Source organism: Misgurnus anguillicaudatus, chromosome 20, assembly GCF_027580225.2.
Source record: "Misgurnus anguillicaudatus chromosome 20, ASM2758022v2, whole genome shotgun sequence".
NCBI lineage: Eukaryota > Metazoa > Chordata > Actinopteri > Cypriniformes > Cobitidae > Misgurnus > Misgurnus anguillicaudatus.
The window spans coordinates 1164168-1186557 of NC_073356.2; the positions used below are offsets into that span (position 1 = coordinate 1164168).

The following is a 22390-nucleotide window of genomic DNA, read 5'->3' on the forward strand; positions in this document are numbered from 1 at the left end:
GTAAAAGTAAAAGTGCAACGCTTGTGGAAGAAAACCCGTGTGAGATGCAGCAACTATGCAAATATGTCAGTCTGAATCTGTGCAGGTGTTTCTATCATAACTAAAAGAGGAATCAAATATTCATTTCAGACTTTTCATGCTTGAAAATCATAATAACCCACGTTTCCTCTTTAGCACAGTTGCGAAACTGACTAGAAACAAAGAACAAATAGAAAACAATAGTAAACTTCAACACAATAGTAACGATTTCATGAACTTCTTTTCAAACAATATTACGGCTATTAGGGAAAACATCGTAGCTACCCAGGCAGCCGCCACTCTACCCGTTAGTTCACTTAACCATAGACTACCATACGAACATCTTGATTCATTTAAACCTACTACAATAGATGAGCTCTCTAAACTAGTCACATCATCCAAATCATCGTCCTGTATATTAGACCCCGTTCCCACAAAACTACTTAAAGAGGTATTCCCTGTATGGTCAACCCCGGTACTAAATATCTTTAACTCATCGCTAGAAATAGGATACGTTCCAACAGCTTTCAAACTAGCAGTTATTAAACCGCTGATTAAAAAACCACAGCTTGATCAGGGAGAGCTTAATAACTTTAGACCAATCTCAAATCTCTCTTTTCTTTCGAAAATATTAGAAAAGGCAGGGCTCGACATAAGGGACTGCCCGGTTGCCCGGGGCCAGTAGGAGAGAAGCTCGGGCCAGTATATCATATTGTCACTTGCCCGATCGGGCCAGTGCTTCACCCTCAGTCAATAAAATATATTTTCTGTCTGCGGCCGTTTTTCTGTATGTACTCTTACGCAATGTTACCATCGAGACGCATTTTAAGCGGCGCAAACGTAAACTTCTTAGCAATATCATAAAAGTTTCTCTTACCTTATTGGTTGTTGTGGTGACTGTTGCGTGTTTTGCGTGATACTCAGCTGGTAGTAGTAAGTTAGAGCAAAGATACGTTAAGATGGCGGAGGTGCCGGCGCCCTCCGATTATAAGGCCAAAAGTAAACTTTTTTAGCATCTCGGAAGCATACATTTACTTAAATAAAACGATGCAATGTTTTGACCAGTTTTCCGTCAATTTCCAGGTATAGCAGACAAGTCGGGATCCCTTTTCGTTAGGACTAGCAACTACCGCAAACAAAACGTTAAAGCCGATGAGAAAAGTCTGATAACGCTTCATCTGGTCTACTGAACTTAATGGCGAGACGTATGAATGATGAGAATTTCCAGCGCATCGAGAGACATATCAACACAGCAATTCACCTCATCAAGAATGAACAGCCATTCGAACGATGTATTGACTTGCTTAAAAAAATTAAAACAGAGTTTATGTGGGATCTCAGTACCACACAGATATTGCATGTCGGAGGTAAGAAATATTTGGTTTAACGTCTTTACTAATAGTTAACTTTTTCCCCACCAATGGTGAGTTAAAGGCAATCTATATTTTCGCTATTACCCACTAGGTGGCGCGCTTACCCAACTTATAAAACACTGGAGCATTCACTGATATTATATGATCTCTAACAAACGTCCTTAAAACCCACCCATATTTGAGAGGTGATGAATAAAAATGAAGATGGGATGAAACTGTATTTTGTTTGAAAGCAGAGGGATCAGCATTAAACTTTAGTGAAAATCATAAAAAATGCTGCCGCTGGCTGGCAACTTAAAAAAAAATCTACTGGCGGTAAAGAAATAAGTCCACTAAATGCTCCACTATTAGTTAAAATGGATAGAACTGCATGGAAATATATGCAGTAACGTTATATATTTTCCATACTTCTGTTTGTTTCCATCACACTATGATTTTGACCTAAATATTTATAATTCTAGATTCACAGACACTATCTTTGAGGTTCTTTGGAAAGAGATGCTAAGTGAGATTAAGGCAATCCACTTTATAAGCATGCTGGCAGAAACAAAAACAACACTGTATAAAATGTAATGACACTGTTTTAGTAATATGGGTTAGTTAACGTTTCTTTTATGAATTATCTTTTGTCCAGATTTATGCTGAAATATCTGAGACCATAGCCATGAAAGGCTAATGATGAATACAATGTGTAAAATTATATTTGACTTTTGAATTATTATTTTTAATATGTGACACACAAATATTTTTTGGTGGGGCCAGTGAAAATTTTGGCAGGGCAAGTGAAAACCTGAACCACTGGCCAATAGAATTTTTTTTTACGTTGAGCCCTGAAAGGTAGTGGCAAGCCAGTTACGCACATTCTTGACAACTAATAGTACATATGAAAAGTTCCAATCAGGATTCAGGCCCCACCATAGCACAGAGACAGCGCTGCTTAGAGTTACAAATGACCTCCTATTAACATCCGATCGTGGTGAAATCTCAATCCTTATATTACTAGACCTTAGTGCAGCCTTTGACACAATAGATCACACAATCTTACTCAATAGACTAGAAAACTATGTTGGTATCAGTGGTCAGGCGCTAGCCTGGTTTAGGTCCTACCTAACCAATCGCTATCACTAGTCATATCACTCCCTGGTTAAATACGGTGTACCGCAGGGATCAGTTTTAGATCCTATCCTGTTCTCGTTATACATGTTACCTCTAGGAGACATTATCAGGAAACATAACATAAGTTTTCACTGCTATGCGGATGATACCCAGCTTTACATCTCCTCACATCCCAGCGAAACACACGTTTTCTAAGCTAACAGACTGCATTAGTGATATTAGTGACTGGATGGCAAATAACTTTCTTAAAGCTCAAATCCAATAAGACAGAGATACTTATTATTGAACCGAATCGCTACAAACATAATATGTCAGATTACAAGTTGCACATAGATGGCTGCACTGTGGTGCCATCTTCCACGGTTAGGAACTTAGGTGTGATGTTCGACAGCAACTTATCCTTCGATATTGCCAACGTCTGCCGCACAGCATTCTTCCATCTTAGAAATATCTCAAAAATACGCCATATACAGTCTACATGTGACGCAGAGAAGCTTATCCATGCTTTTATGACCTCTAGAATAGACTATTGTAACTCGTTACTCGGAGGATGCCATGCAAATCAGGTAAACAAGCTTCAGCTAGTTTAAAACGCTTCCGCAAGGGTACTTACTCGATCTAAGAAGTATGACCACATAAATCCAATTCTGGCATCTTTACACTGGCTACCAGTTAAATATCGCATACAATTTAAAATATTACTAATCACCTACAAAGCCTTAAATGGCCTAGCACCCTCATATCTTAAAGAATTACTATCAGAATACAATCCATCACTGGCCTTAGTCAAACGGGTTGGCACGTATGGTCGGGTTGCGATTTTGTCACTTTCATGTGTCTTGTGAATAGTATGCCATACAGACCCGTTTGCCACTGAACCTGCATTAACGACGACAGTGGGGCTTCAGGCCTTAGTCAAACGGGTCGACAGGTTTCGTTTTTCTTTAAGATTGGAAGGTGACCCTTAGTTACCATATATACCTTCGCATTGGGCACCCAATTTGCAAAATCCTCAACTGTGGAAAACATAATTATGCCGCAATAGTTAGTCTGTCTGGAACTAAGCTGATTTAAACCACATCACTGTGTGACACTTGCATTACGTGTGAATGGCCCCTACGCTAATATGATTTTGTTTTTCTCTCCCTGTCTTGTCCTCGACCCGAGGACAATGAGACAAACAGACCCAATTCCGGTAAATGTGAAACTCAGCACACCTCTGATCTACTGGCCGTCCTTCAACGTGATGCCCAGCTGATGCCTGACCAACGATGACCGGCAGAACCCGCTTAATCTCCGCTTAATCTCCTTATCCGTTTATATATATATATATATATATATATATATATATATATATATATATATATATATATATATATATATATATATATATATACAGTATTGTTCAAAATAATAGCAGTACAATGTGACTAACTAGAATAATCAAGGTTTTTAGTATATTTTTTATTGCATTGTGGCAAACAAGTTACCAGTAGGTTCAGTAGATTCTCAGAAAACAAATGAGACCCAGCATTCATGATATGCACGCTCTTAAGGCTGTGCAATTGGTCAATTAGTTGAATTAGTTGAAAGGGGTGTGTTCAAAAAAATAGCAGTGTGGCATTCAATCACTGAGGTCATCAATTTTGTGAAGAAACAGGTGTGAATCAGGTGCCCCCTATTTAAGGATGAAGCCAACACTTGTTGAACATGCATTTGAAAGCTGAGGAAAATGGGTCGTTCAAGGCATTGTTCAGAAGAACAGCGTACTTTGATTAAAAAGTTGATTGGAGAGGGGAAAACCTATAAAGAGGTGCAAAAAATGATAGGCTGTTCAGCTAAAATGATCTCCAATGCCTTAAAATGGAGAGCAAAACCAGAGAGACGTGGAAGAAAACGGAAGACAACCATCAAAATGGATAGAAGAATAACCAGAATGGCAAAGGCTCAGCCAATGATCACCTCCAGGATGATCAAAGACAGTCTGGAGTTACCTGTAAGTACTGTGACAGTTAGAAGACGTCTGTGTGAAGCTAATCTATTTTCAAGAATCCCCCTTGTGGACTGATGAGAGTAAAATTGTTCTTTTTGGGTCCAAGGGCCACAGGCAGTTTGTGAGACGACCCCCAAACTCTGAATTCAAGCCACAGTACACACTGAAGACAGTGAAGCATGGAGGTGCAAGCATCATGATATGGGCATGTTTCTCCTACTATGGTGTTGGGCCTATTTATCGCATACCAGGGATCATGGATCAGTTTGCATATGTTAAATTACTTGAAGAGGTCATGTTGCCCTATGCTGAAGAGGACATGCCCTTGAAATGGTTGTTTCAACAAGACAATGACCCAAAACACACTAGTAAACGGGCAAAGTCTTGGTTCCAAACCAACAAAATTCATGTTATGGAGTGGCCAGCCCAATCTCCAGACCTTAATCCAATTGAGAACTTGTGGGGTGATATAAAAAATGCTGTTTCTGAAGCAAAACCAAGAAATGTGAATGAATTGTGGAATGTTGTTAAAGAATCATGGAGTGGAATAACAGCTGAGAGGTGCCACAAGTTGGTTGACTCCATGCCACACAGATGTCAAGCAGTTTTAAAAAACTGTGGCCATACAACTAAATATTAGTTTAGTGATTCACAGGATTGCTAAATCCCAGAAAAAAAAATGTTTGTACAAAATAGTTTTGAGTTTGTACAGTCAAAGGTAGACACTGCTATTTTTTTAACACACCCCTTTCAACTAATTGCCCAATTGCACAGCCTTAAGAGCGTGCGTATCGTGAATGCTGGGTCTGTTTGTTTTCTGGGAATCTGCTGAACCTGCTGGTGGCTTGTTTGCCACGTGGCAATGAAGAGTATACTGGAAACCTTGATTGTTCTGGTTGGTCACATTGTGCTGCTATTATTTTGAACAATCCTGTATATATATATCTCCTAAGGGTTTTTCCCTCCTAGGACTTTTTTTATTTCCTTGGCTAAAAGCCTGGGTTTTTTTTCTCCTAGGGGTTTTTTTAACCCGGGGAGGCAGCCTTCTTGGGCTTAACTTAGCTTCCTCTTCTAGATGTTACATTAGTAATACGCTCGCTTATAATGTTGAGTCATAGCCGCAGCAAATTTAACTGCTTATGCTATTGTGTATTATGTTGTGCTATCTGTCGCTTTTCTGTGCTTTTCACTGTTTCTATTAATGTAAAGCTGCTTTGAAACAATTAACTATTGTGAAAAGCACTATATAGATAAAATTGAATTGAATTGAATTGAAAAGAAAATATGATGAGTATTGGGAATCTCAGGTTAAATCTCCAGGAATAACAGCTCCAGCAGTGAAATGCTGCTCTGTAATTGTCTGGCAGGTGCAGAAGCTGCTGATTGGGCATAAAAACAGGAAGTGGGAACCCCACAGATGCAAGTGTGTGCAAATGCACAAAATAATGAAGTTCTGGATGCTGACTGTTACAGTAAACAGATCTATACATTAACATTTATTCACACCTGCAGCAACAGAAACCATTTTAACTACAGTACATATGAACGAGATAACTTTGTTTTTACATTTTTCAAAAAACTTGTTTCATATACAGACTTCAGTTTTTATGAAGATGATGGAAAGAAACATTACACACTGGGTACAACAAATGTGCAAAAGTATATCAGATTATGATATAGGGCTTCTGTTTGTAATAAATACGTCACAAATAATTCAACATTTCACTGTAGACCACCTATTCTTCTTTCCCGTGTTCACATGTATATGAATTTAAAGTTAATGGCACACAAAAGCCTTGATGCGACTGGCCCTTTACTATTTTTTTATTCTTAGATTGTGTAATCAATGACTTGATGTGCATCATGATAATGTTGATTATTTACTCTAGGCCCCGCCCACCCCCAGATGTAAATGATGGGACACAGTAAATAAACAGAGTAGTACAGAGGCTGTGTGCTGTGCGCTGGTGACTGGATGCAGAAAGTGAGCTTAAGATTGGAAAGCAGCTTTAAAATTAATCGGGGTCCTATGCAGGATTAGAGAGTATTTCTCTCTCTCTCCCTTTCTCTTTCTATATATATATATATGAAGAGTTTCGTTGCAAAACGAGATAACTCCGTTTTTAAAATTTTTGTCAAAACATGTTTATTATTATGTTATTGTGTTATTATTTTGTTTCATGGTGCTACTTAGCTGTATTTTTAAGTTATGAAGGTTTAAATCAAAACAAACCAACTGCAGTTGAATTGATATTAATTGGAATGCACAATCAAAACAAAAGATTTCGGAAAAATAAAAAAACGGAGTTATCTCGTTTTGTAACGAAACTCTTCGTATATATATATCGCGGTCCTGTCCATTGACCACATCCTAATATGGTGATTCTGTTTGCCGCTGCGCTTTGTGGCAAAAACCTGACGTGAATGACCCAGAAAACATCATCCTGTGTGAGTCTGGTTTAGCCAATGGCATAAATTCAGGCTACCATGTCTAATAGGGCGTACACACCAAACATGAATAGATTACATACAAAGTCAATGCAAAGACACGGATAGACGCGAACTGAGGCGGGCCAATGGGAATGAAGCAAAAACACGCACTATTGGCCTCAAACGCGTCTTTGCCGAGGGGCAACCTTCCGATCTCTCTGAATACAGAAGTGACTTAAACGGAGTTAAAATTCATCGACTGTCTGGCAGGCTCCAAAAGAGAGTCAATTCCCATATACCCCCATGTTAAAACGGCCAACTTTACAGTAGAAAATAATACGTTTACAGCCTGGTACAAAAATTGTTTTTGGTCTGTATAGCTAAGTTTGCCCTTCTTGACAACTGTGAGGGGGTGATTTTTTTTGTAACTTCTCCATTTAAATTATATTAAGCTTTAAAGTTCTGCATAATTAAGGGCGTGGCCACTTGAGTGAGGGGTGAACTGCCACCGCTGTCACTTGAATCGAGCTAGGTAGGCGTGGTTTCAGCAACCAGACACCTCAGCTTCACCCATGTCACGCCTCTTTACCCATTTTCGGATATCCGCGAGTGACGCGCGATGACACGCGGCCAAGATGCCGACGGAAGGCAACGCCTACTTTAAGCTTCAAAAACGATCTTCAGAAACCAATGGGTGACGTGACGGACACTACGTCCATATTTTTTTACAGTCTATGGTCTTTGCGCAAGTTGAAAATATTCAATTGAAGCGCAAAATTCTCATGACACAAAGTTAAATCCCACGAGTAATCTGTGAGAGTATCTAATCTTTTAAATATTTTGATTAGATGAATTAGAAAGCAGGTGATAAAGGTGCTGGTTGGTTAAGGTTAAGATATTTCACGATAAAGATTAATATTTATCTATACACAGGTGAGTATTTTTGCCTAAAAGTCTCTGATAATGGCTATTTTCATTGTGAGAAAAAAAAACTTATGGTAAAACTATATCAGGTTCTTATATTCTTGCTCAAAACTGTAAAACTACAGTTTAACTTTGTTCAAAAATCTTTCAAAGTGAAAAAAAGTTTTCATATGAAAAAATATATAATAATGTAGTTCATACTGTATATTGCGCTAAAAGTGCACACTTTTGAGTCTATTAGTCTTTCATACTTTATATTTGACAACTCTACTATATTTCATTATCCAGCAGAAAGTTCTGATCCAAAACTTACAATTCCAGCCAAGTATTGATAGACAGATGAAATTTCATCAAATTAATGAGAGGTTTCCTCCTGGGACCACACTAGGGGCAAGTGCACTACAGAAGCACTAAACACACACACAGACAGACACACACACACACACACACACACACACACACACACACACACACACACACACACACACCAGGGCTCAGGAGGATGAACTCAGAACAATCAAACCGATCAATGGCCACATGGTCATGCGGGCTGCTACAGTGCACCTGATCTCCATGAACACAAAACAGATAACAGAGGTTGCTCCAGAGAGACCGGGAATGAAATATAATATAATATAGGACTTACTATCTTCTCTATTTTTCCTTTCTCTTTATCTGTACATTTCTTTAAAAAAAAATACTAACCAACCCTCGTCTATGTATACTGTGTTGGACTTGATGAGACTATTTCCAGGGCACTTATGTATTGGTGTTCTTGTGTTGCTATAATTGCTTCTATTGTATACCTCATTTGTAAGTCGCTTTGGACAAAAGCGTCTGCTAAATGACTAAATGTAAATGTAAGATTGTATAAAATGGAAGAGCAAAAAGATTCAATATATCTTGTTTCCAATGCTTCACATTTCATCAAGGTACTAGAGATATATATTTGTTTAAATAACTAATATATTCAATAGTAAGAGTGAGAAATGGATTTATGGGACTACAATATAATTTGCAACCTATAACGAAGGTCTAGTAAACTGGCAGCCCACGGGCCAAATGCAGCCCTCCAATTATCTTTAACCGGCCTGCTTTTACCTTTCCACAGTAAATGACAAAGGTCGGCCGATAAACTGGAAGGAGAGTTGGAAAGGGGCTGTGTGGGATGCCGACCATCTGCGGGTCCGTAATTATCGGATCCAATTTGAGCTTTGGATGCATAAAAAAAAACTTATGGGACTACACCGCATGTGACACACTGACCAGAAGTGATGTAATTCAGTGTGTTCCAATCAAAACACTGTGCAAGGTGAAACTATTAATCCTTTTTGTTTAGCTTCATCAGTAAGTTGAATCCTTTAAAAATGATTGATTACTGAAGTAAATTATTAACTATAAATATATTCGTAGATTAAAGACTCTTGTGCTGGAATGAACTTTGCTCCTGTGCTCACACGGATTACGATTAAACTTGAATTTCATTCAGTTTAGCCTGTACATCTTTAAAATATTAAAAAAGAAAACAGGAAGTGCAATTTTAGTCATAAGGAGAAGATTGACTATATGTTGTGAATACCTGAAATGTAACAATTTATAAAATGTAAACATTTATAAACAAAAGAAGTTTAAGAGCTCTGCATATAGTTAGTGCTATACAAAAATACATTGGTTAATTACACTTGCACTTTTTTGTGCAATGTTCATAGTTGTTGAACCATTACCATTTGTGTCTTGCAATGTTAAACTGCAGTTGTTTTTAAAATATTAAAAAATGTAAGTTCTAACATATATAATAATAATAATAATAAAATATGTAAAAATATATAAAATGTAAATATAGGGGTAAAGGTTTGACCCACATCTGGCCCTCAAAGATTAGTTGAAGACCCCTGATATAATGCATATAACTGAGTCAGTGTAAGACCTCAGGAGTATGTAACTACATAATAACAACTGTATATAAAAACTGTATGGTTTTACAAGATATTATGTTGTATAATAATACTTTCCAGGACATTTAAGGTGTGTGATGAGCTGTAAAAAGCGTAATGGAAAAAAACAAAGAACTTCTCATTGAGTACACAAATAACTGATGCACTAAATCTTAGTAAATCTTGAAACTTCCATCGGTTCTGATCCAATCTAAGCTATATCATGTGCAGGTAGCTAGTCCAGTCTAACATGAAATAAACCTTTAGTAACTGTAACTCAAGTTTGTTCCTAGCAGGCCTCACAAACACACGGATTTGTGCCATACAACACATATTTCTCAGTGGATTACTGCAGAACAATAACAAAGACGGCATGGGCACTCAGAAATTCACATCAGAGAGAAAATTTTTCAATTACAGAGAAAAAGGTGCTTTTTATTACACTTCTCAGTATCTTTTTATACAATGACATGAAAGGGCTTACAGCACTTCATTTATAAAATGGGGTTTGATTGCGTAACACTTTTGAATGGGTGATGGCTAAGAGGAAAACACAGAAATGATCAACTTAAAACACCTATTATATTAACATGACTTCTGGGTTTAAAACCAGTAGGAGTCAATGAACTCTGCATGTCATATGGGAGATTTACTGTTATAGTAATGTTACCATAACATCATATTAGTGAACAACAGTCCCACACATGTTACTATTTTTTATTCATTCAAATGAACACAATCACGTCTGTGCACCTAATTTGAAACACATCTTTGTAAATGTAACCTAAGTAATATTTGAACTTAAATGGCAACCAATTTAGATGTACGAAAGAACAAAGGTTAACTTGAGCGCTGCTTCATACGAGGTCAAACAAATTAAAGCTGTATAAAAAGTGTTCAAACCCTATACACGTCTGTAATAAACACACGGATAGAAAACAAATCATTGTTTTTAAGCAATGTATCTAAAGTAAACACGCTTTGTGATACACCCTCTCTCGGGACAATTTTTTTACACGACACTTCATACGGACAATAAAACTGATCTGAAATCATCGCGCTTTTAACATAAATTACACGGGAACACAGCTTACTTTCATTTAAACCGCTCTTTCGTGCGAAAGTGGAAACATTTGCCTTTTTGTCTAAAATATTCAAATCTGCAAGACATACAGACTATGTCCCTGCAGCACACCAAAACGCAAGAATAAATCTCAACACTGCTGTAACTTTAATGCCTCGGGAATGTTTTGACAGCTGTCTATCAAAAACGATTTGAGCTCGTGAGTCATAATGGATGAGCAGGTGCGCGTGAATGGAATGTCTGAAAATGGCGCCGAATGTGAAAAAAAAATGTCAACAGATTCCCGATCTCTGCGCGAGCATCACACAATACATAATCCAGGAGCAAGATTTCCCTCTTACCTTTCCCTCTAATTCATCAATTTGTATGAATAATCCACTGCAAAATATGCTGAAACCGCTTTCCTGCAGATATCAGATAAGCAAATCCATGTACAACATTACCCAACCTTTTTTAAAACGGTGTTTAGACTCTAGTAAAAAGGGGGGGCTATGTATGCAATGAGGCGTGCGTATTTATAAAACTGACCAATAGGGAACGAAGAGAGGGGGAAATTAGCCAATCAGATGCGAGATCACTGAGCTTCGGTTCCCAGGCGCTAAGGCTGCAGCAGCCGCAGCATCGTAACCAAGGAGACTCAGAAACGAGATCAACTGGATTTGTTTTGTTATTTCTCTGCTGCTACTTTGTTTCCAGAATATGTTGCTTTAAAGAGACAGAAAGATGAAAAGCATCACCCATAAAAATAAAAAACTGTGGTTGACCTAATTTGGACCGTAACTGTTTCATCTCAGCTGCTACTTTGTTACAGAAATAGGATTAATTTCTTTGTTTTGTGATGGCGGTCATCTAATTGAAAAACTAACAACTACAGTACAAATGTTTTCAGTACCTGTTAGTAATTAGCTTCGTTATAATCCATTTATTATTTATCATTATAATTTTAAATGAAAACTCTGGTGTATTTAGTTTCAGTTATATTGAAGTGTCTTATACGTAATCATTTCCTCATAGGATTGTTGTAAATCTCAGTATTTTGTTCACAATAATCATGACCTGAGGGTTGGATGTCTTTCCTCTTCTAAACATACACCATCATCCATCACTACTAGCCTACTAAATAATGGATGTTGGTCCTGCCCTCAAATCTGCACTGACATAAAGTACAATGTTCACTTTTATTTCCTCTGGTGTGAGGAATAAAATCTCAAAATGCATACATAATACGTAATGTAATTATTACACAAATAATAAATATTAATTCAATAAATATGACTTAATACAATGTAAAAGGGGCCTAGTGAGAGGCAATAAATATTTATTTTTTATTAGACCTTAAAACTTAAAACAGAATTGATCATTCATCTAAACTATGCAGTTCAATAATTTATATGCATTTGTCTCTTTTTCTGTCTCTCTTCCTATAGTTTCACCCTGTGGTCTTGTAGTTTGGTCATTCCTTCTGCTAATGTAGAGTGCAGGTGCCTTGCCATACGTCTGGTAAAACAAAATGACACCACCAACCAGACAGTCAAAGTCCCCAGAGATGGAAGCGACAGAGGGATACACACACCCGCCCCACCAATCCTTCTGGTTCTCCACCCCACCCCCACATCATCTTCATTAACATCTGTGGTAGTGGGCACCAGCTGGGCACAGAACTCCTAATTACTGCACTGTCAACCACCACATCATTAGTCAAATACCTTTAACCTGACAGACGTTTGGAGACCTCCTATCAGACAATGAATGATGTCAGATATGGTCTTGTCATTATGTGGCGGAAGCTCTGAGGATCAATAGTCCAGCTCTTAACTGCCAACACACTGACTGTGTTTTTTAAACCAAGTGAGCTTTCTACCTAGACACCCTTTTTAGGCATCATCATTATGATCAGCTCTGTAATTGTTCCTAAAAGGTATCATGACTTCAGACAATAAGTTAATTTAGGTAGTCAATAAAACGTAATGGTAATAATTGGAAACAAAGATTAAGGCGATAAATAAATTGCCACTATAGACGGTTTCAGCAGTAACAACATAAACAAGCGCTGTCGTGGTCCGCACATAACTTCCGGTAAACTCTGCTAAGAATAAATAACAACAAAGTTCTTTAAACGTAGTTTATTTATATAACAAGCAAAAAACAAAACATAGATTACCTAGGAAACCAAAACATTTGTTATTTTCGACGAGGCATTTGTTCAAGAGATCAGTTTAGCAACTACTCAGACCATTAATAAAACGAAACCGGAAGTAAAGTTCGAATCCAGACGTGTATCGCGTCAGTGCACGTGCGTCGGATGAAACCGTCTATATAAAATATGCACACGGAAAACATATTTTTATAATTACTACTATTATACAATCAAGAATCACTCATATTAAACCAAAAATTTTGTTGGTTAAAGATACCAAAGATGTGGCAAAAGTTGTTGTTTTTTTCAAATTATTACAACTAAATTCACTGGCCTAAAGAGAATGTCTAACTAATAATTAATTTTAGTTGTTTTAAAGGGGTTTTTATCAGTAAAAGCTATTCAATTATAATTTTCCAAGAATTCCACCAGCCTCCAAGACTTCCTGAGACCATACATCAGGGATGCACCGAATCCAGATTTTTTGGGTTTGTCCGAATACCGAATCCACTGTTTAAGATTTGGCCGAATCTGAATATCGAATCCTGTCAGAATCCTGCCAGATCCTTGTTTGTATTTAGATCTAGTTTAGCATGGCAGGGTTCTGACAGTACATATGTTTTATGTGGGAGATGTGTGGTTTTAGTATTGGCTTATTCTGACCACGCATTTCCCGGGTCTCGTCACTTTTTCCCCAATCCCTTACTTGTGATTATTTCAAGGTGTTTGTAATTTACTTTCTCCCTATTTAAGAGTCCTTGTGTTTGTTGTCCAGTACGGGTTCGTCTGTATACGAGTTATTCGATCTACGTCATCAATGTTCGCGGCGGCCATGTTGTTGACATAGAACTGTCAGTCTGTCAATTGACAAGCGAGGCAGCGTGGGTATTATCCATGGTATTATCGATGTAATTTAAACCACGCGATGGTGTGTGGTGTAATACACGGCTGTTCTAACAACAGCAAAAAGAACCCCAGAATTAGTTTTTATGCGACAACGACTGTCAGAAAACATGAAAGGAAGGAGACAGAGGAGTTGAACCAGCGAAGGAGAGACTCCCAACAGCAAAGTCTGTCCCCATCATTTTACCAGGTAACGTTAGGGATATATGCCTCACAGCAAAGTCAAGTCTGTACCCATAATTTGATCACATATGGTTAGCTGTAAGCAGTGGCTGAAACTGCTCTTTCAAATAAGCTGCCATAAATTGAGACAGTTATTAAATTATTATTAATAAATACAGATACAATGAACGACATCATTGGGATCACTTTCTGATTGATTTTTTCCACCTGATGAAGGATAAACCATTGATAGCATTAAAATCTATTTCAACTTCAAGTGCACAAGCACTTAAAAGACAGTGAAGCTCATTGCTGAGGTTTATAACACAAGATTACCTGCAGTTGCTGTGAAAATTGACTACATAATGCTTTTTAATCTATTACATTAACTAACTGTTATGCCAAAAGGTAAGAGATTACATAAACTATTAGATCTTCTGTTTATAGTTACGCGAAATGCAGCGTGTTGAGGACATCTGCAAAAGTTTTTATTACAAGCAATATTAAAGGCAAGTGATTTGCGCGAGTACCGTGAGCGAATTAGCATAAACGTATTGTTTGGTGATGTGGGCGCTAATATAGTTATCGTTATAATGTGAACGGCCCTTCAGTGCTTGTATGTAGTATGCGGATACTGTATGAACGATATAGTTATAAATATCCGGATAAGTTACGCCTGGCAATAAGGACGGATCTTTACTTAAGGCTATTGGGTCTATTTGAATGGTTCCACACCAATCAAGCTTATCTTCTCTTGATACCGACGAGATGAAGCTATTAGGTTACTGCTCCCCTCAACTCAAATCTACGTGCGGCTAGGGGCAGGACAGACGTCATGTCAACAAGATGGCCGCGATTAGCTACTTCCGGTGTTTGCGAATAAGCCCTATTACTACGTTGGTCTTGCTAGTCATTGTTTCCAGTGTGTTCCTGTTCCTGTTCTTGTTCAAGTTAAGTGTAGTGTGTGCTAGTTTAAGTTTAGTGTTTTGTTAATATGTTATGTTAAGTGTAGTTTTGTGTAGTTTAGTATTTGCCCTGTTTTGTTTGCCCCCTCATGGGTTTTGTTTTCAGTTTTGTTTAATAAATTATTTTGTCCCTGTCACGTCTGCATTTGGGTTCTCATTTGGGTTCTCCAATTCCTGACAGTACGAACCCGTCATAACTGAACCCAGTGGACTATGGCAGAGGACCCAGAGTGGTGGAATGCCCTTACCACCGAGTCACGTTCTGGGTTGGGGTCCTTTCCACCACAGAAGGGACTTGTTCTGCGGAGCTATGCCCAGAAGGTCCTGGACAGAAGGGCTTGCTTTTCTGACCGGATGGTCAACAGATTCCTCCTGGCCGGCCTCGACAATCCTCCTCCAGTCTCGGAACGTGCAGGTTTTATTTCAATGCCATTTTTGGAGATGGTGGACCGTCTCGACCGACAGCAACGGTCCCGGGATGAGGAGCTGACAGTCGGCCCGCAGCTATCGGCCATAGGGGTCTCATCACGGGGTCGATAAGGCTGGTGAGTTCCGTTCCCGCCTCTCCAAACCCCGGGGCTTCTCTCACATCTGCCTCACCCACGTCTACTCCTGTTGTCCCCTCTGTACCTTCCGCACCCAGGAACAGGAGGAGGAGGAGGAAAGCAGTGGTGGCATCTTCACCACATCCTTCGGTAGTTCAGCCACAGCTACCTGCTCTGCCAGCCCAGCCATTTCAGCCGGCGCAGCCCCTGCCACAGCCGTCAGCGCAGCCAGCGCAGACAGACGCAGCCACAAGCGTGTCCAGAGCCGCTGACGCAGCAGCCAGCGCGTCCAGAGCCGCCGACGCAGCAGCCAGCGCGTCCAGAGCCGAGTGCGCAGCCAGCGTGTCCAGAGCCGTGTGCGCAGCCAGCGCAACCCCAGCCGGGTTTTGCCTCTACCTGCCATGCTTTTCCCAGGATTTACCCTAAAATCACCCGGACTCCTTCTTAAGTTTAGTGTTTTGTTAATATGTTATGTTAAGTGTAGTTTTGTGTAGTTTAGTATTTGCCCTGTTTTGTTTGCCCCCTCGTGGGTTTTGTTTTCAGTTTTGTTTAATAAATTATTTTGTCCCTGTCACATCTGCATTTGGGTTCTCTTCTTGTCCAATTCCTGACAGAATCCTTCCCGCATCCTTATTCTATTAACACAGTAAAACACATTAATGAAGTAAACAACGTCCACAGTGTATTTTTCATTTTATAAAAGGATAGGCAACATTATGCCAGGATGACATGTGGGAAAAACTATTTTGACAATTACCATAAGCCTATGCATAATGAAAGCGATGCGGTACAACGCGTTCGTTTTTTCCAGGTGCGTCTATGAAATGTGAACTGCCCCTAAGGCTCACCGAAATAAAAAGCTTATCTCCACATCAGCACCCGATGTGTGTAATCAACGGCCGCGTGACGTCAACCAGCAAGCCTAGGTTTCGGTGGAAAAAAAATCTAAGATCCGAATCCCGTTAAAAAGCCCAGTATTCGGCCGAATCCAACTATTAAAGACAACGATTAAAAATGATAAAAAATTCAAATTAAAACACTTCGGCATTGTTTTATGTTCAAGCTCTTTCCTATAAATCACATTTTACAAATATCATTAGCTGTTGGAATGTTAAGATAACTGGAAAACTTCTGTACAACAATTTAGATGTTTTCAAATGTCAGGGTGGTACAACCACAATGATGGGCCTTTTATTTAGAAGTTATAAGTATAAACAGTAAACACGATGTTACATCATTCAGAGGCCCTCAAGTGATCCTTATGGGTGAATAAAAAGACTAGATCTCGCTGAAACACTGAAAATAGCTACTTTAATGTAATGGGTAGGCTGGTACACTTCCTGTGTCAGGTGGCACAACCAATATAAAACTAGGAAGATGCTACTTTATCAAATATCTTTAAAGGCAAAGGTTTTTCCTGGCATCCAAACAGAAACCTTTTTAATGTAAATTGAAACATGAAGATAAAAAAAATTATGAGCTAATAAGCTAAGTTTTTATTTATAAAATTTTTATTTATAATTAAAGTTAAGATTATCTTAAATTGTTATTATACAATATCATTGAAAATATGGCTGATGCAAAACATCCTCTGGACATGCTCAGTGTTTTTCACCATGCTCCTCCTAGGATGATGTTATTCTGACTGGCTGTGCTGTTTGCATGTTATTAATCCAGAGCTCAAAGCTAGTGACCACCTGTTCCTTCATTTACACATGCAGCTGACTCACTGCTGCTATCTGCTGATAGTCAATAAAACTACACAAAGGGCCAGCACTTTCTGTATTTGTAGTTCAATATATATATTACATAAGAAAATGTATATGAAGCATATATTTATTAATATTTTTAATTAAAACAGGATTTGGGGTTGAAACAACCTATCATAGGTTAAAATAGAAATCAACAGGCAGAGTTCGCCCCTTTTTGACCCAGCATTTTTGTGAGTCTGTTCTTTCAAACTCTTATATTCATAAAATCCCTTATCTGTGACTCAATAAATGATAATGTGATATAGGTGTCCAAAAATGCAGCCTTAAAAATTTCTAATTTAGAATAACCCCTACAGACACTGAGGGAGACGTTCCCCCTCCCCAATACCCCACCCAAAACATTTATAACAATAGAGTTAGTAATTTAAAGTTATGTAAACACCCTTTACTGTAACAAGTCAAGGTCATAACATGTAAACACCTTTTCCAGCTTTCCCACAAGCCGCCTTGACAGACTCAATTCAAAGATTTTTTTCATGCTAAAAGGCTTATGATGTAAGCAAATATTTTGGTACTCGGATTTTGTTGTGAATTCAAATACACTCTCACAGTTCTTAACCTAGTTGCTCCCCCCCCACCAGTCATGAATATACTACTGTTTACAGTTTTATTGTTGGACTGTACACTCAGTACACGTCAAAAACCAATAATGTTACGATTACATTAAAGATAAAAGCAGACAGTATCATATTTGTTGAACAAATATAAGGTTCTTTGACTACATGAGTTTTTTCCAAATCTCAGAATGAAAGTAATGTGACATACTCACCACAAATCACATCAGACCATTTCCAAAGACATCGACAGTCATGAAAGATGTTTCAGTCCAGGATGTGACAGAGAAAGAGAGAGAGAGAGAGAGAGAAGAGACTGGTCAGCAATGCATATCTAGTCACATATCACACACAAAAGTATATTCTGAAATAAGCTGCTTGTGACAAATTAAGGGTGCTGTGAAGTGTGAATATGCAAAAATGAAGATGAGGCCTGGTTGAGCTGCTTTAGTAGCGTGTTGGTGCCCAGTTAATAATTAAATAATATAGAGGTCCCCAAACTTGAGCAAAACACAGTAGTTTTTATTTTACTTGACATTTTATAAATGAAATGTATGTTTAATCCAGCATCAGCATAACTCATACTGACTTGCACCAATGCACAAGAGAGATCCTACTGACGTTGCACATATGAACAAAAAAGATCCTACTCACCACAGCACCCATGCACAAGAGATCCTACTGACATTGCACATAAGAACAACTTAAGAGATCATAGTGACCACAGCACCCATGCATAACAGATCCTACTGATCTGCACCAATGCACAAGAGATCCTACTAATCGCTGCACCCATACATGGACAGGAGATCATACTGACCATGAATAAATGCACAGGAGATCCCATTGACCACGTCCCCAAAAACCAGCTGTTTCTAATAATAATAATAATAATAAGTACTATTTATATAGCGCCTAATAAAGATTATGGCTTTTATATTTGCTTTTTAAGACCATACTTAAATTTTACATGTGACACATAGGCTATTACATACGGTATTTACAAAAAACAGACGAAGAGAAAGAGATGGGGAAGATTTTTTTTACTGCAGCACGAATAATAATCATATAAAATGTGCCTTAAGCTTTATTGCCAAATTATATAAAAATAACGTGCTACCAGTTAGAAAGGATCTCTAGCGCTTTTCCATCACTAAACCAACTGGATCTTATTCGATCTGTTTTATTTAAATCTGTGTAATCTACCCGTTGACAGCTCGAGCGGCTAGGATCGTTCAGTGCTGTAACTATAGCAACATTATCTGTCAATCGACATCACACTTACATCATTCTTCGCTCCTTTACTGTAATGAAATGTGGAGGAATTGACATGATCGTTGTCATGAATCACAGGCGGTACGTTTACCTGAGGCGAGAGAAAAGCGCTGTCCCTGATGCAGCTCCGGTCGGTGGGGTTTTCTGTGATAAGCGTCACGTCACGGCTTTTTTTTGCTGGTGGTCATTCGCGCACAGTGTTCAAATCACGATTTCTCTTGGAGGTGTGGGTGGTATGGATTAGTGGTTCAAAATCTGGGTTGGCAAACAAAATATTGCATGATGAAATCCAAACAGGGTTTATTTATTAACTATCAACGTGCTCTTGAACTGGATACACATGGACTAAAATAAAACAAATCCCAAAAGCCTGAGAACTGCGTTAAAAAGTGATATATTTTATGCATTGTGACAACACCCATGAGCTAATACTTGCCATAGTTTTAAATATAGTAAAGTTTTTATCATTATTATCATATACCCTAACTCTAAAAATGCTGGGTTATTTTTCAACCCAGCGTTGGGCCAAAAAAGGACAAACCCAGCCGGGTTAAAGAAACCCAGAAAATGTTTATATTTGAACCCCCCCCCAAAAATTGGTTGTGGCTAGAAGGGGTACAGATACGGCCAAAATCTCGTGAAAACTCTCCGGTTGAGCGCTGTTTCCATCCTAAATCCTACCCCAAACCTAACATTTCGCGAGATTTTGCCGCAGCTGTATCCCCTCTAGCCAGAACCGAATGGATTTGAGAAAGCAGCAGCGCCGAAGTCAAATGGAGAATGGACCATAGACATTATAAACGTAGACATCTCGTAGACTGAGCTGCCTAAAGAGCTGACGTATCGCGCGGCCGCCATCTTGGATGGGTCTCCAGTGCGCTCTTGCATTCTTTTCTAATGAGGAATAATCTTAACTCCTCTAATTTTTACCGGATTTTCACACGGTTTGAGTTGTTATAAGCGACAGAGATTTAGTTATGACACAGGACGCTGTCACACATTGAAAAGGCAGACACTACTTAAGTATTTTACTTTCTACATAAAAGTAAATTTTCAAGTATCTGTATTTTATCAGTGTTTTTCTTTGGAAAACTTATATTTCAAAGCATATTATTATAATTTTTACTCCACTACATTTCATAATTTCAAGTTTTTGGTTTATATTTAAGAACATTATTAAACATCTACTTTTTTACTTTTACTTAAAAAGTACTTTAGTACACAATTTTTATGTAATTTTTACGTAATTAGGTATTTTATGTAATTAGGTATTAAATTAATTTTAATATGAATGAATTGAGAATGAATTGGCTGTGAGAATTTTCATTCCAAATAGCGGCCGCGCTACTGAAGCGCCATCTAGTGGCTGTTGCTAAAAACGAATCAGAGTTTCCCCTCTTGTTCTTCTATACTCTTTGCAGAGCTTTGACGACTCTGTCACAACAAAACCCTCCCGTTTTATAGCAACTTCTGATTGCCTCCTCATGCCTGCATCACTGGGAAACCTTCAAATGTGAAGATAAAACAGCGAGAGATCATGAGAGAGAGTACCAGTTCCTGCTGAACATTGACATAATATTATAAATAATAACGTAAAATAACCAAAATCATTGTTCAATCTTACTTGTCAAATGTAATCCCATGTGATCTGGAATCAATATTGCGCCGGTTTTTGCAACCGTAAGCTGCACAAAATACGGCCATAGTATGCTTTCTTTCCATTAATTCCCATTGACTCTGGTGCTATCGTATAGTGAGGAGACCCATCCAATATGGCGCCGACGCTTGATGCGTTCCAGCACGTCATGAGGTGTCTACGTATATAATGAGGGTATGCATTGACGTCACTTTTCCACGTGACCACGCCGGAACTCGCGCTGTTGAGTGGCAAACGTGAAACAAAATGGCTGGTTTTCATAGCGGGTGCTGCGAAAATGCCAGTAAAACTCACTATTATCAGCTTAAATTGAATTTAGTTGGACTTGAAAGCAGAGTTGGACAAGTTACATTAGTTACATTTTACAAGCATCTGTGCTTTATTTGGTCGTTTGTATTGGGAAAAACATTACTTCACTACATTCTAAAGCATATAATCATACTGTGTATTTTTTAATATTGCATATTAAAATTTATTTAATACCTAATTACATTTAAATTGTGTAATTTTACTTGAGTAAAAGTATGTTAATGTACTTAAATATTAAATGTAAAACAAAAATGTATTATTTATGAAATGTAATAGAGTAAAATTATGATAATATGCTTTGGAATGTATATTTTTAGAAGAAAAACACGGATAAAATACAAATACTTTTAAAAAATACGTTTAAGTAGAAAGTAAAACCTCTGCTTGATAGTGACCCTAGCAACTTATCAACCCACCTGTGGTTTGTGGACGTTGGCATGAACGATCAATTTACTTCTCCTTTCTGTGTTTTTGGTCAGTCTGTAAAACGATAGCTCAGAATTCATTTTCCCATTTCGACACGTTTTCACAGTGTTTTCGTCGATGTCACGCTGTACTCAAATGCTGCCACTCTGTCTTTTGCCACTCAGTGGGCGTAACCACAGTCCCTCTTGCCGACGGTGACGTCATGTGCATACCCTCTATTAGAGAAAAAATGGGTGGGTCCAATTGGTCTTGAAAAGTGGTCGGGTCTTAGCACACCACATTCCGACGCCCATGTAGTGTAGAACAAGCGTCTACATACTGTTTTTCACTCCAGCTAATGAAGTCATACACAGTGTGTCAAACTCACTCCGACAAGTTTGTAGTAATAGTTTAATAAAGGGTTAAGTGGCCTTAAAAGGCGCTCTAAGCAAATCTGTGTGAAGTTACTTTTTGTTGATGTTTGAACTGCTTTCAAACAAACGGAGCGTAGCTAACTCCTCCCCCTCCCTTACGTGTTTTCATGAACTCGCCCAACCCCACCCTCAAATCCTTCTGGTCGTTTATTGGCTGGAACACTTTGTTATTGTTTCTGGTGGTAGGTTTGGCCACTTTGTTTTTATTGCAGTTTGTGGAGCATAGGCGTTAAATCGCATTTTTTTACAGTTTGAGCAGCAGACAGGCAGCAAGCGGATAGTGAGGAGATGTTTGCTGTATATAACAAAAAATGTTTTATGGTCTAAAACGCGTGATTTCGCTTAGAGCACCTTTAACCAGGGGCTAACAAAGGGTTATAAAGTTTAGAAAGAACACCCT

At 38.4% G+C, this 22390-nt stretch overlaps 1 protein-coding gene across 14 annotated transcripts in view; it reads right to left on the minus strand.

Annotated features, from left to right (window-relative positions):
- Positions 1-18287, minus strand: part of epb41a (erythrocyte membrane protein band 4.1a) — a 101543-nt gene extending 83256 nt beyond the window's left edge. For 13 of the 14 annotated variants that reach the window (XM_055220772.2, XM_073857986.1, XM_073857984.1 and 10 more), the window contains exon 1: positions 11214-11373. The gene's annotated coding sequence lies outside the window, so the exon portion shown is untranslated. Of the gene's footprint in view, positions 1-11213; positions 11374-18125 lie in introns of those variants that run through there. The other variant, XM_073857978.1, reaches the window with a different exon arrangement.
- Positions 18288-22390: the final 4103 nt, after the last annotated feature.